Here is a 13,315-nt window from a genome sequence, read left to right as displayed (position 1 = left end):
AGTGAAACATATGCTCTAGTAAGTTACAGTCGACCAATGAGTGTCTATATATACATTTGAAGAATACTATCATTTTGCTTTCTCTTAGTTTTAGTGATGAATATGTTGTACGAATTTTTTTAACATAGACTATATGTTAGTCGTTAGATAACTTGCTATTCAAGGAAACATGCATTTTGTTTCTCTTATATATTTTACATAGCCGATATGTTTGTTAGTTTATATACTCAGACGTTACAATGATGTTTACTATGTTTATAGTGTCACTTATTGTATTTTAAAAAACCTTAATGTAAGTCATTTCTAAATAAGGACAAGTTTCCTTACCTCAATAACCGTCAAACATATGCTGTATGTAACAGCTCATCAATGATTTTATATAGATAACATGTATTTATAGAACACTAACATTTTATATTCTCGTATATGTTGTACGATTATATTTTTACATAGACGATTTGTAAGTAAGTTTAGTTACTCTGTCTTTATAGTCAAGCTTTACTATGTTTCTGGTGCAACTGACAATTTTATCAAATAATACAATTGAAGTCATTTCAAAATACGGACAATTGTTTTCATATTTCCCACTCTAAGACGGGCTTTGAAGTTCACGGACTATGGACGTTGCTTTTATTTCAACATCTATATCAAATGTTAAATAAGGCAATGCATAAGATGAAACTAAACTGCACATTGCTACAAAAAGTTAGTTCTTTAACGTACATGAGAGGATCGTCAAAAAAAATTCATGCATTTAAAAAAAAATACATTTTATGTGAAGTGTTATATTAAAATGGGGTTTGCTGACCATATCTTGATAATTGTAATTCTTAATCTTGATATATTAATACAACATGCATGTATTATAAACATTTAAACAGGTGATAATGCCATCATATATGTATGTATATTCAGATGTCAATAGGGTTGGTCAAAGTTTGTTTTAAAAGTTTGAGTCAAATATGCACTAAATGGCATTCTTAATCAAGCTGTTGGAATACTAGAACAAGAATAAGTTTAATTTTCTTACTAAAATAGTTATATCCACTTTGTACGAATATCAATCCGTTACTACACGCTATATTTATCTTTTACTCTAACTATTTGTCTCGGTATACTTGTCAACCGTATGTTTTCAGTAATAATCACTAACTTGCTATAACAATTGAAGTAGCTTCTGTCCTCTTATATGACTTTTGCGAATATACTTCTCAAAACAAGCAAGTCATTGTTGTATTGTTTCCTACGTTGTAATCAATATATTTCCTCGCATTGCAAGTTTTCAAGATGTGCAATGAAAATTCTGGAAACAAAGTGATCCCTCGGAAGCATTAATCACAACAAAATAACATAAGAATTGCAGACTCGGTTAATTGTCATTGTAAGTTATTAAAACCTGATAAAGAAATCATTTTGACACAAATTTTGTATACAAAAAACATTAAAAACATATTTCTTTTTCAAAATCGCACGAGATCAAGTTATATAGAATCACATGAAGACATCACATTTCGCACGGAACACGACCAGTTCATGCCTAATTATGTCCATTTGAATAGAAAAAGATATAGGAATTAATTGAAAAATCTAAGTGGTAGAATCTTCTTAAACTTAATAAGTAACCAGGAATTTTAAAGTGGCCAATCTTCTTTCAATTAATTCCTTTTTAATTGTTATTTATTTAAAGGTTTTAATAACAGTTTAAAATATTTCCTAAATGTGTAAGGCCTCAATCATGAATTTAACAAATAAAACTGCTACTCTTAACGTTTTTTGAGTCTAAGATAAAAAATAAAATAAAAAGTGTTCGTGTTATTGAATGTACCGTGTATCTTATCATAACACTTGTATTAAGCCATTTATTATGTGTTGTCTTGTAACATATTTTCTCCACAATATTTCCAGTATAATTAATGAACATTCAGCGTGTGATGGTCAATAGAAATCATTATCGGATTCAATCTTATAGTTTCTATTTCTAGAGAAAAAAATCTATATAAAATGAACAATGCCAGTTGATAACATCATATCGCCTCATTTTCATTTTCAGAGTCAAACATATCTTTATCAAATGCATGTCGTATCCTATATAGCTTCAGTGTCCAAATATTTAAATCAAATTACAAAATATACTTCATGTAGCCTCATTTTCATTTTCAGGGTAAAAAAGATTCATACAAATTCCATATTGTATTTGAAGTAACAAAGTTTTGTCAAAATTTGTAAAAAATGTGACATAAACAGGTCAATATATATTGTTGAGAACAAAATTGATTCTATTGGACTCGTACACAGCCATACTCGGCTAGTGCATCATCCTTTATAGGTATGACAGCTGTGTACTTGTCAAATAAAATTGTATTTTACTCAACAATGTAAAATACCTCATAATATCTATTATGTTGAGTTTTGCTAATGCCTGTGGTTATTGGATATTCTACATGAATAATAGTGTCTTGTTCAACTCCTAAGTGTCATATTATCATTCAGGAACGCTAAACATTACGCACATTGTACTCTGTAACGAAATGTCTTATCGTTGTTAAGCACATTGTCATAAGTATTCAGATAGCTTGGTTTTCACCTCGTTTTTCTTGCAGTTAGTTTTAAAACCGAGTTAAAAAACATTATATTGTATATAATTATTTTCAAATGATTTCAACATTGAGAAGATCCACACATATAGTACTTAGAAACAAAATTGTGATTGTATGGCCTATTTTGTACTTTCTGATATATATAACATATGTTTCAAGTTTGTCATCAAACGTTTGAATTAAGCAGCTATGAACCGAGCTTTTTCATGTGGGTTATCTCGTTGTAACAATACACTATCTTCAAAAGCTATAAAGTTTCCTTACATAATTCCTGAATGGTAATGTTTAGAAATATAACACACTCATGCTAAATATAGCCATTTTTAATGCAATATGATACGTCCTTAAAAATCGGTCAAAACTAAATTTACATATATAATACGCTGGTGTCGACTTTAAACATTGTCATAAGTAGACTATTTGAAAACAGAGATTCATATGGAACAAAGCAAAACAAAACGAACGCATGTGTAGTTACATGTAGTTATGAATTTTGAATTCATGTTTATATAAAATGCTTCATCATACAATAAATTATAGCCATATACATATAACATCTACCGATACAACCATATATGCATTCACCCAATTCAAAAATCTAGGTTAAAAATGAAGTTATAGATTACTGCACATTAAGACTTAATTTCATATCATACGAGTTTGTTATCAAAATGGTATTAATTGTCTTAATTTATCCAGCAAATAAAAGTTTTATTTTAAAACGTCTGAAACTTTATAACCCATTATCTCATATCTATATCAGGTCGAGAATTTGTATATTTACATGTAAAAACGATAAAAAGTCGGTTAAACAAAATGCCTCCCTATAGACGGATATATACCTGAAACGTAAAACGCTTGTTAAGGCTAATAATGAGTAATGTCCAAATAAAGAAAGTTATAACATAATGACTTCATGTTAACTAGATAAACTTGATATGATATACATAACAGCATGAAAGTTACAAAACTATGGTTTAATCATATCTTCAGTTGTAAATATAGAAAATATTATTATCATCATTATTATTAATATTATTTTCATTTATTATTATCATCATGATAGAGATTATAATTATCATAATAATAATAATAATAATAACAACTAGAAATGTGTTCATAGGAAATTAATTCACAGTACAGCAGGACAGTACGACAGGCGAAATCTACATGACCCCCCCCCCCCACAAGTGGTTGGGATAAAAAACAACATCTGATTTTTCCAATGTTGACATCTTGGTTTTGCCCAATATTATAATGTTAATAATTAAGTGTTTTTATAATGGCCATCATTAAACCCTTAATTATTGACACTTTTTTTAAATTAACTACACATAATCTAAAAAGGTTAAGTAGTTACTGCAGTGGTGAACAAATAATAACTAATGTAAAAATTTTTAATGAAATAAAATTTATTGTTCATTAAGACCATGAAGAAGAGTGTTACTAAGAAAATGCCATTTCTATATGTGTATAGTATCAATATAACATTTTAACAAACAAGAATGTTGAACAAAAAATACAACAGCTAACAGTCCCTACTTAACACAGTCATGTTTCACTTCCAAAGAGATTCTTGTTTTAAAAGTGTATCGGAAACCTACCTTGCAGCAATTCAAAATGATGGCGACTTTTTCAATAAAAAGAAAAGAAGATTCATAATAGCCGAGCTTGAGAGCCAATCCAAATTCTCTAATCTCATAAAAGCCAAGTTTTCTTAAAAAGGCCGTACTTTTTGCATAATTGCCTTGTTTTATGTTCATAATGTCGTGGTGAATTTCATATTAGCCTTACATTTGAAGTGAAAACGTGTCCAATATCAAAAATTAATTAATAATGAGCTGTAAGAATTTAAATCGCAACTATATATTCTAAAGTTTGCTTAAAAGAAAATTAAAACAAGCAAAACCACATATGCTGCTCAGTATTATGGTAAAATTTCATGACTCCATGCCAAATACTTTTTGGAGTACACGCGACACAAGTTGAAACTTGCATGTTCTTTTTATGTCAATGACACTAACTATACACAAACTGAGTAACATTTCTGCAAAGTTTCATGACTCTAGGTCAAATACTTTATTTGGCTGTGCGCGACAGAATTTGAAAAATTTAAGATTGTACTATATCAAAAATACTGAATAAATCCAGAAGCAAAACCCCAAGATGCACAATTCTACATGATGATCAACATTCCTGTACAATTTGTTGACTCTAGCTTAAGATCTTGTACAGCTACATATTTGAAACAACATGGGAACGCACACACGCACGCATGCACATACGCATGCATGGATCGACTAGGACAATTTCAAGTGCAACCTATTTTGTAGGCATAATAAAAATGAGATACCTCGACAAAGTTCGAAATGTATTAATCCATTTAATCAAACTGAATGATATTTATACGATTCGTTTTCAAAAAAAATCAAATTTTGTCATAAAAGAGTTAATTGATGTATTTAAATATTCTTAAAAAGGATATAATTGATGGCATAGTATTGTGAGAATGCACATCTGAATGTGAACACATCAATACATAATTCGATTTAACGTTTACGTAATGATAAAATATTATATGTCTTAAAATTTAAAAAACTACATTGTAAAGAAGAAAGAAAAACAGTTATTACATATATAAACACTATTCAATATTACTATACATACTTTTAAACGTTAATTTAAAAAAGCCCTACATTCTTATATATTTTGTAAATTATCATCTTTTACAAAAAAGTGGAAAAGGTAAACATCAACGTCATTAATACTGCTTAAGATCTTACAATGTTTGTAATGCTAAACGAGGTTAAGGGCAGGGTTAAGCAAAAGTAATATTCAAACGATAACAATCAAACAAACAACTCGCATAGTCATTTACATATGTGTTGCAAAAGATGTCCAATGATTAGCAATTTACAGACAAAATTCAATGGCAAACAATCAACATTTCGAAATATTAACCTCTTAAGTTACATATTTTTCAGTTTATTCATAAATGGATTCTAATGTGTATTATTTAAATGCACTGTATAAATATGTCCAATATTCTGTTCTTTTTATGGAAATGTAATTAATTTTATTATCATTATGAGTTAACCATAGATTAGACATCTCTATATCATGAAGAATAGATTTATTATGGTAGGCCCTATTTTCTCCCTTTCTATGAATTTTCGTTAGTAGCGTAAATTTTCAGGATGTTGTATATTTTCTTAAGTAAACAATATTCATAACATTAAGTACCTTTCGTAAACATTTAAATATCTTTTGCTTCCTCAAGAGAAGGAAGAAGGGGAAAAGGGTGCGATTCCAATGATCGTCGTTCCTGAATAGCGTCACTGCTAGATATTTAAATTCTGTTACTATTTCTCATAACTCGTCATTTACCTTGAAATCATACTTTGTTCAAAAATCATTATTTTAGTCTTTTTTGTACGTTTTATACCCAAGTTAAAACAGTATAGTTGTAAGTCATCGAGCATTGATATGTAAGGCTTTCAGCGTTTACGCAAAAAATACTGCGTCGTCTGTATACAAAATAACAAACTGTTTTATTTCTTGATGGTAAACGATCCTGCAATATTATTATTTATATTAATAACAAAATCATTGACGAAGTAAAGAAAAATTAATCTCTCTTTGTACATGTATTTATACAGAATTTTTGTACATATATTTAATTGCCACATTTACAGACATTTACATACTTTGGATCGCCTTAACAAATCTAGAACTGACATTTTCTTGGATTTGGATCGCCTTAACAAATCTAGAACTGACATTGTCTTGGATAAGCTTAATGAATATTACGATATTTCTAACTTATCAAAACAATTTACTGTCTTCCCCGGCGAAAGTGTTTCCGTAATAACAGAAGTCAAAAAAATTCAAAAGAATGTAAAATGTTAATAAACATTGTACACCTTTTGCAACGCGTATGTAAATGACTATACGAGTTGTTTGTTTGTCCCCGTTTCAATATCACCGCTGCTAAACTACGCACTAAACCACGTTTAGCATTTCAAACATTGTAAGTATTGAATGACTTATGTCTCTTGTAAAATATGATATTATAATTATTAAGTATTACGATGAAATCTGAGTCTGAATTTGTCGCTCTTATTCTTGTATATTCCATAATAACAGTTTTATATCATTCACATGACCTATTAGTGTCTTCTTTCGTGGTTAATAGTTTGCACTTTTCCGTTGGTGTATCTCTTGAATGGTTTGTTATTCAATACAAGTTTATTTCCAACTATTTTTGTTTCGTGATCCTGCTGAACTTTTCGTGCGTCTCTGTACATATGGGGAGATTGTATACATATTTTTTGTTTCAGTTCTTGAATGTTTTTTTTTCTTGTCTAATCATGTGACCTTTGTTTATGTAAGAGAGCCCATTTCCAAACTATTTACCTTTCCCTCTTAATCATGTACAATAGTTTGCACGTCGTATTGCAAGTATTAGTTCTCTGTGACAAATTGTTCTATTTTGTATAATTCAGGTAACGTCTATTTAATCCTTTTGATATCATGTTTAATTAATGAGATCACCCATGATTCTGTGGAGATAGGCTGAGTAAGCGAACACAGGAGTAACTGCTCCGCGCGCCTCATGGTCGTGTATTGGTCATTATAATTAAATTACCTGGTGATATATCATTTATGACTGTTTGTATAATACATATTCCTTACTTTATTGTATTTAAAAGTAGATATGAAATATGGCTGTGCACACTCAAGATTCTCAAGGGGTAATTGATTCTGTGATCCTGGTAAACTAAAAGCTTTACGTTTTCCTGCTTTTTTAAGTCTTAAGTTTGACATTTCGATATTGTTTCATTAGTAGACATGGAGAAAATTATATGTAAAATTATCCAATTTGTACAAAATAAATTATGCTTTGTCTCACAGAGAGAAAAACACGTCTAACAACTTTAATAAACTTGATTCTTTGAAACAGGTAGAACTCAATTTTAATGGATTTTATAGAACATAGACTAATTTATTATTACAATTATTCCGGCCCATTGTTTTCTCGTTTAGGGCACACACTTTCTATATTACTTGGGGACCATACACCGCTTTTCATGGAATGGCACGAAAGTTTTACATTGACGGTTCGATGATAACCACCGTATGAGCACATCTGCAGATGTTTTGAAATTTAGAATTTTACCATTTTCATGTTTAAATGTTGAATTCTGCTTAAGCCGGTGCTAGGGAGCGTAGCACATTCCAGAACCGTCCATGAACAGACTCATAAACCTAGTCTGCAACATGTTCAATTGTAACGTTTTGTGCGTTCTTTAGAGATTCCGTTTTCTCTGTTTTATTGTATTTCATCTGTGTGATCATTTTACAGAAAATAAATGATAAAGCTATAACCCCAAGTTCGCTTCAAACATTCAACGGGGAAGTTCAAAATTATATTTTTGAGACATTGTACATTTAACCAAATGGTATCTATATACAATGGAATGATAATAAAATACCAAGTGCCAAGTTTAATGAAAATATTTAACTTCAGAAAGCTAAAGTTAATGCAAGTTATAAAATAAACTATTCCAGTTTATATGGAATGATAGAATAAATGTGGGCGTGTTGTGTTTCTAATGTGTTTTTTTTTAACTTAACATATATTCTAAATGGTCTAACATCCATTTCTTTTTGTTTCTAGCATTTTGAAAAAATCAAATTTTAAAGTAAAAAAATCCGATGCAGTTCCGTGTAGTGAATGTTTTTGTGTGTTACGTTTTAAGAGCTCCTCCATATCTATGAAATATGAATATCAAATATTCTTATGATTTAAAGATATGAAAAGGGATTTTCTTACACCATCTGCGATTTAGTTTACACTCGAATTCAATGTCATATAGAGCATTATAAACATTCAAGCATGTGCTATATTAACAGCTGGGCCATGTTCCGATATAGAAACCCTAATAAAGAAAGCATATAAATTATAATTATATCGTTTTATTTTCTCTTATTCAGAACTGCTAAATATACCGTAGATAACGAATACAATGTATATTTTTACACGCATCATCTGTTAACAATATCTGGAAAAAGTGATCCCTCCGAAGCATTAAAATTAGCTAAATAACATGAAAATTGTAGATTCGGTTTGATTGAGTTTGTTCATGAGGAATAATGAAAAGGTGCAACATCCCTCACACCCACTAGCACCGGCTTGAACCGTGCTCAAAACCTTAAAGTGCTGAAATCAATGACTCCTAAGTAAGCAAACCATTTTATGTATATAAGCATTTTTTTCAAATGATACGTTTATTGTTTTTTATATGGAAACTTCAAGACGCTTAGGATTGATTTATGTTATTTGATACCCACGTTTCAAATAGCATTTAATCTCCCTTGTGTCATTTGAATATTTGACTACATAAGATTTCATTTCTAGAGATACACAATAACTTTTATTTTCCATACTGACTTTTACATTAAAGTACATAAACCATGGCCGTTGATGCCATGTAAAAAATGAATATCAAATGTTAACATAAGCGTAAGAGGATTAATAAATAAGTGAATTCTTGTTTTAAGCATAATGACAAGAAACTAAAATGAAAGGGTTGTCCGGCGGAAATCATACACATTGTTTTTGAATACATTTCTGAAAGAAGAACCGTATACAAAATATATTTTTTATGCTACTGGGAATTTTTCGCAAAATATTAATATAACATGTATGTTTTATGAACATATAACCATGAGGCAGTGCTATCGTATAATATTATATTGTTTTATTGTATTGCCCTTACAAAGCTAAATATCTTAATGAACTTGTCAACCTGTTAATCTGGAACGCGGTCATCATTATATATTTCAGTGAAAAAAGTAAATAAATAAATGAAAAAAAAAATTTACTGACTTACTATAACAAAGTGTTCGGGCTAATTTTGGTCAGCACTGGCCAACTGGGTATATTTAGTTGCCGTCGCCAGATTAAAGGTTTGTACATTCTAGTAGTGAAACATCATACGATGCCAATGGTCAAAGTTTGCTGTTAAGAATTATGCTAAATTTGCACCAAATAACATTCTGAATCAAGAGTTTGAAATACAAGGAATAGATCAGTTTAATTTCCTTACTAAAATATTTATATTCACCTTTTTAAATCAATTGTTACACTTTATATCCACCTTTATTGTAACTCATTGCCTGTGTAGACTTGTTAACCCTTTTTCCGACATAGTTCTCACGAACTTGCATTAACAATTGACGCAACATCTGTCTTCATATATGACACAAACAGGTAAATATTTATCAATACTAGTTAGCCTATGTTTAATGCTTTTAATAAATCTTTTCTCGCATTGTAAACTTTAACATTGACACATTGTGTATTGACAATTATGATTACTAGCTTGTTAGACGTTGTAAAGAAATCATTTTGACGTCACGTGTGTATAACAAAAAATCAATGCATTTGGATTTCAAAGCCGTATGTATCTACAACAGCAAGAGAACCTTCTGAACAGAGTCACGTAAAGACGAGAATACAGATTAACAAGGCAAAGGCAACGTTCACAGAATGCAAGCCCAGGCATACCCAAGCCACCACAGCAGGACACCCAGAAGGCACCAAACCAAAATCGGGAGTGGACATAAAGGCGACGAAAGGAGGAGAGGGACAAGTTATGTTTGAGATAATAAAAAATAAACCGGGCCCATATGGGAATTATAAGGGTGAAAAGGTGGGGGTCATAAATGGGAGAAGGGGTGGGAAAATAATAACGGTTACCGTTAACGACAATTTAATAAGGTAGACATCACAAAACATGCAGCAGTAACATCTGTCACAGTAAAGGACAAGTTCATCCCTAATTTAGTTTATTTCAAACGAGGAACATAAAGGAATTATTGAATTATTGAGATAACTATTGGTGGTAAATTAACTAGGAATTTTAAATAGATAAATGCCTTAATGCCTTTATCATGAACTTTATAAGAAAAATGACCATCTCCTTGATTTTTTGTTTAATTGTAGATAATTAAAATGAATAATTGTGTTATCTGAGATATCTAGTATATAATACTTACAGTTTTTCATATATCATGCCTGAACTTGTAGCAAATTCTAATTATGATGTTAGGTTTTGCTTATGTAGACTTATGCATGTTCATAGACTACCTAAGCTAACATTTATCACTACTGGAGCTTGCATTTGTCAGACATTTACCACTACCAAAGCAGACATTTACAACTACTGTAGTATGATTGGCAAAGTGTATATTATATTTTGCGTGTTGGGTGACAAGCAGTGGTTTTTTCCTTACCATTTTCAAATTTTTAACTCCCTTGTAGATGAGATACTAAATACGAAGATGGGTCAATATGTTATGCAATATGAAGTATATTTCTTATCAACGTCGTTCTTCTTGTCTTTGTTTAAACTATTTTATGCTTTTAAACAATCTACTTTCAAATGATTCCAAAGTCATGGGTGTAGTCAACCTATAAAGAATTCTATTCACATTCAAAAATACCTTACACGAGTAACTTCATGTAAAAAACACTTCAAAAAAATTTGTCCGTCGACTGGTTTGAAAGGCCTGTATTGATTATTTTGTAAAATATTGCTCTTTTGTTAAATGTTTTGGCCATATTACATTACATATTAACCCACCCTCGTATATGTTGCGGATTACTAGGTATTTATGCAACTAACACTCTAATGTGAATTTTTCTTTAAGTTATAAATGTATTTCATACAATGTAATTTATCAAATGGAATCAAAGTACTTTTTGAATATAGAATTTTGTATTGAAAGTATAATATTGAATATAATTCATTTCATTTGATCTATACATTTGGGAATATAACTATCTTGCTTAAAATCAAACTTGTAATTAAGTAACCAAGCTTTTCCTTTCCGAAATTAAAAATACAATGTATATGTTTCAGATATTAACAATAAAATAATTAATATAAAATGTATAATACAATTTTTAATATAACACAAGTATAAAAATCGACATTTGTTAATAACTCTAAAAATGAGACAAACTAGAACTGTGTCCAAAGGACACGGATGCCCCCCACTGTGCAGATGTGCTCGTAAACAAGAGCATGCATATCTGTATGCAAGATTTTTACGTGGAACATTTTCATTCCACTGTTTCATTTCTGTACATATACCTAAAATGATCTACAGGTAACCTTATGTACATGTTAAATTAAATTACAAATGTAAAATTTATATGTACAATTATTTATATGGTATATAGTGAAAAAACTAAACAAAGGGTCATAATTCTGTTAAATTTGATCATTAAGGTTGTTCATCCCTGGAAGTTTAAGCAAAATCTGTACGAGCTAGCCACCGGTTTTAGAGTGCAGTATGTCTGTTCACAAAATTATCTACATAGTAATATAGTAAAACATCAAACAACCACCGCAGCCATATAGATTCTGGTTAATTAGAGTGGTCTGTCGCAGCGACAACATTCCGGTTCTTGTACCTCACCATCTACACATTACAGCGTTGTCTCATTACCTGAAGTTTCAAGTGCACAAACTTTGCTCAGTCTCGGTTTCAGAGGAGTTGCGTGTCCACAAGTGACTTCGACGGCTGACGGAATTATTGTTTAAGATACTGTAGTGAAACGCGCACACTTCCCTTCAAAACGGCATGGACAGACGTACGGACGGACGGACGGACAAGTGCAACGCTATATGCTCCCCACTTTGTGGGGGCATAATAACTATTTTTGTCAAACAATAGCACAGTGACTGTTTAACGTAAAATTAGCTTTTCGTTTATATCATTAGACTGAATGCTGTTGAAACAATTAAAACCAATATTGGAAAAAATGCAAATAACACAATGCTCCCAGTTCAACACACATCTTCCTAGCGTTATATGTTAGCATGTATGAAAAAATACAAGTCAAAACGTCAAGTATATGTCATTCAAAAACGAAATTCTAAAATGCTTCCCCAGTTGAATTGACGAGTTACCCTTTCAGTAATTAACTTATGTAATAATTTCAAATGTTTAACAGTAAAAATACAATCGTAAAAAACTATAGTACTTCGTTACTTCGTGTGTGTATGTGTCATTCTTTCATCCAGATATTTTGAACTAAAATAATGTGAAATAGAGTGAGAATGGTTATAAACACATTTTATCTAAAGTATACCCAAGCAAAAGGTGTGAAGTTTCATCATACTATAAACGAAGGAAAACACAAGTTGACGTACGTTAATTAATCTCACTCTTCCATTATCTGCAATGCAAATACAACAATTTATTCATTCACCGACTTCAAAAATGCATTCCAATTATTCAGGTCAAACTGTAAAAATTATTAAAATCAAATATAGAATACATCACATAAAGAAGACTTACCTTCATGCCATGCAAGTCTGTTGTCAAAATGCTATTCATTGTTTAAATTAGTCCACCCAAAGAAATAATAACGTTTGAAACTTTACAATCCCTTATCATTTAACTATGTCAGGTCATATAAATGGGTATAGTTTTATAATCCCCACAAGTAGTCGGTTACACAAATCACTTCCTTATACATTCAAGTGTTTATGTACCGAAACTTCAAACAATGCTAGTGTAAACGCTAAAATAAAGAAATGTCGAAAAAGAAAGTTAGAACATAAATACTTTGTGATTGGTTAACTAGAGCAACTTGAACTGAAATACATAAAAGAAAAGGTAACACGTTTATGGCTGCA

General features: G+C 30.5%; 1 protein-coding gene across 1 annotated transcript in view; it reads right to left on the bottom strand.

Annotated features, from left to right (window-relative positions):
• The window catches only part of LOC132753861 (uncharacterized), a 46,580-nt gene extending 33,490 nt beyond the window's left edge, over positions 1-13,090 (bottom strand). The window contains exon 1 of the mRNA XM_060744400.1: positions 12,975-13,090. The gene's annotated coding sequence lies outside the window, so the exon portion shown is untranslated. The remainder of the gene's footprint in view (positions 1-12,974) is intronic.
• Positions 13,091-13,315: the final 225 nt, after the last annotated feature.

The sequence above is a fragment of the Ruditapes philippinarum genome, unplaced genomic scaffold (genome assembly GCF_026571515.1).
Source record: "Ruditapes philippinarum isolate M1 unplaced genomic scaffold, ASM2657151v2 ctg3770_1_1_1_1, whole genome shotgun sequence".
In the NCBI taxonomy this organism is placed as follows: Eukaryota; Metazoa; Mollusca; class Bivalvia; order Venerida; family Veneridae; genus Ruditapes; species Ruditapes philippinarum.
Note: the sequence above shows the minus strand (reverse complement) of the source record. Positions and strands in the feature narration are given on the sequence as shown.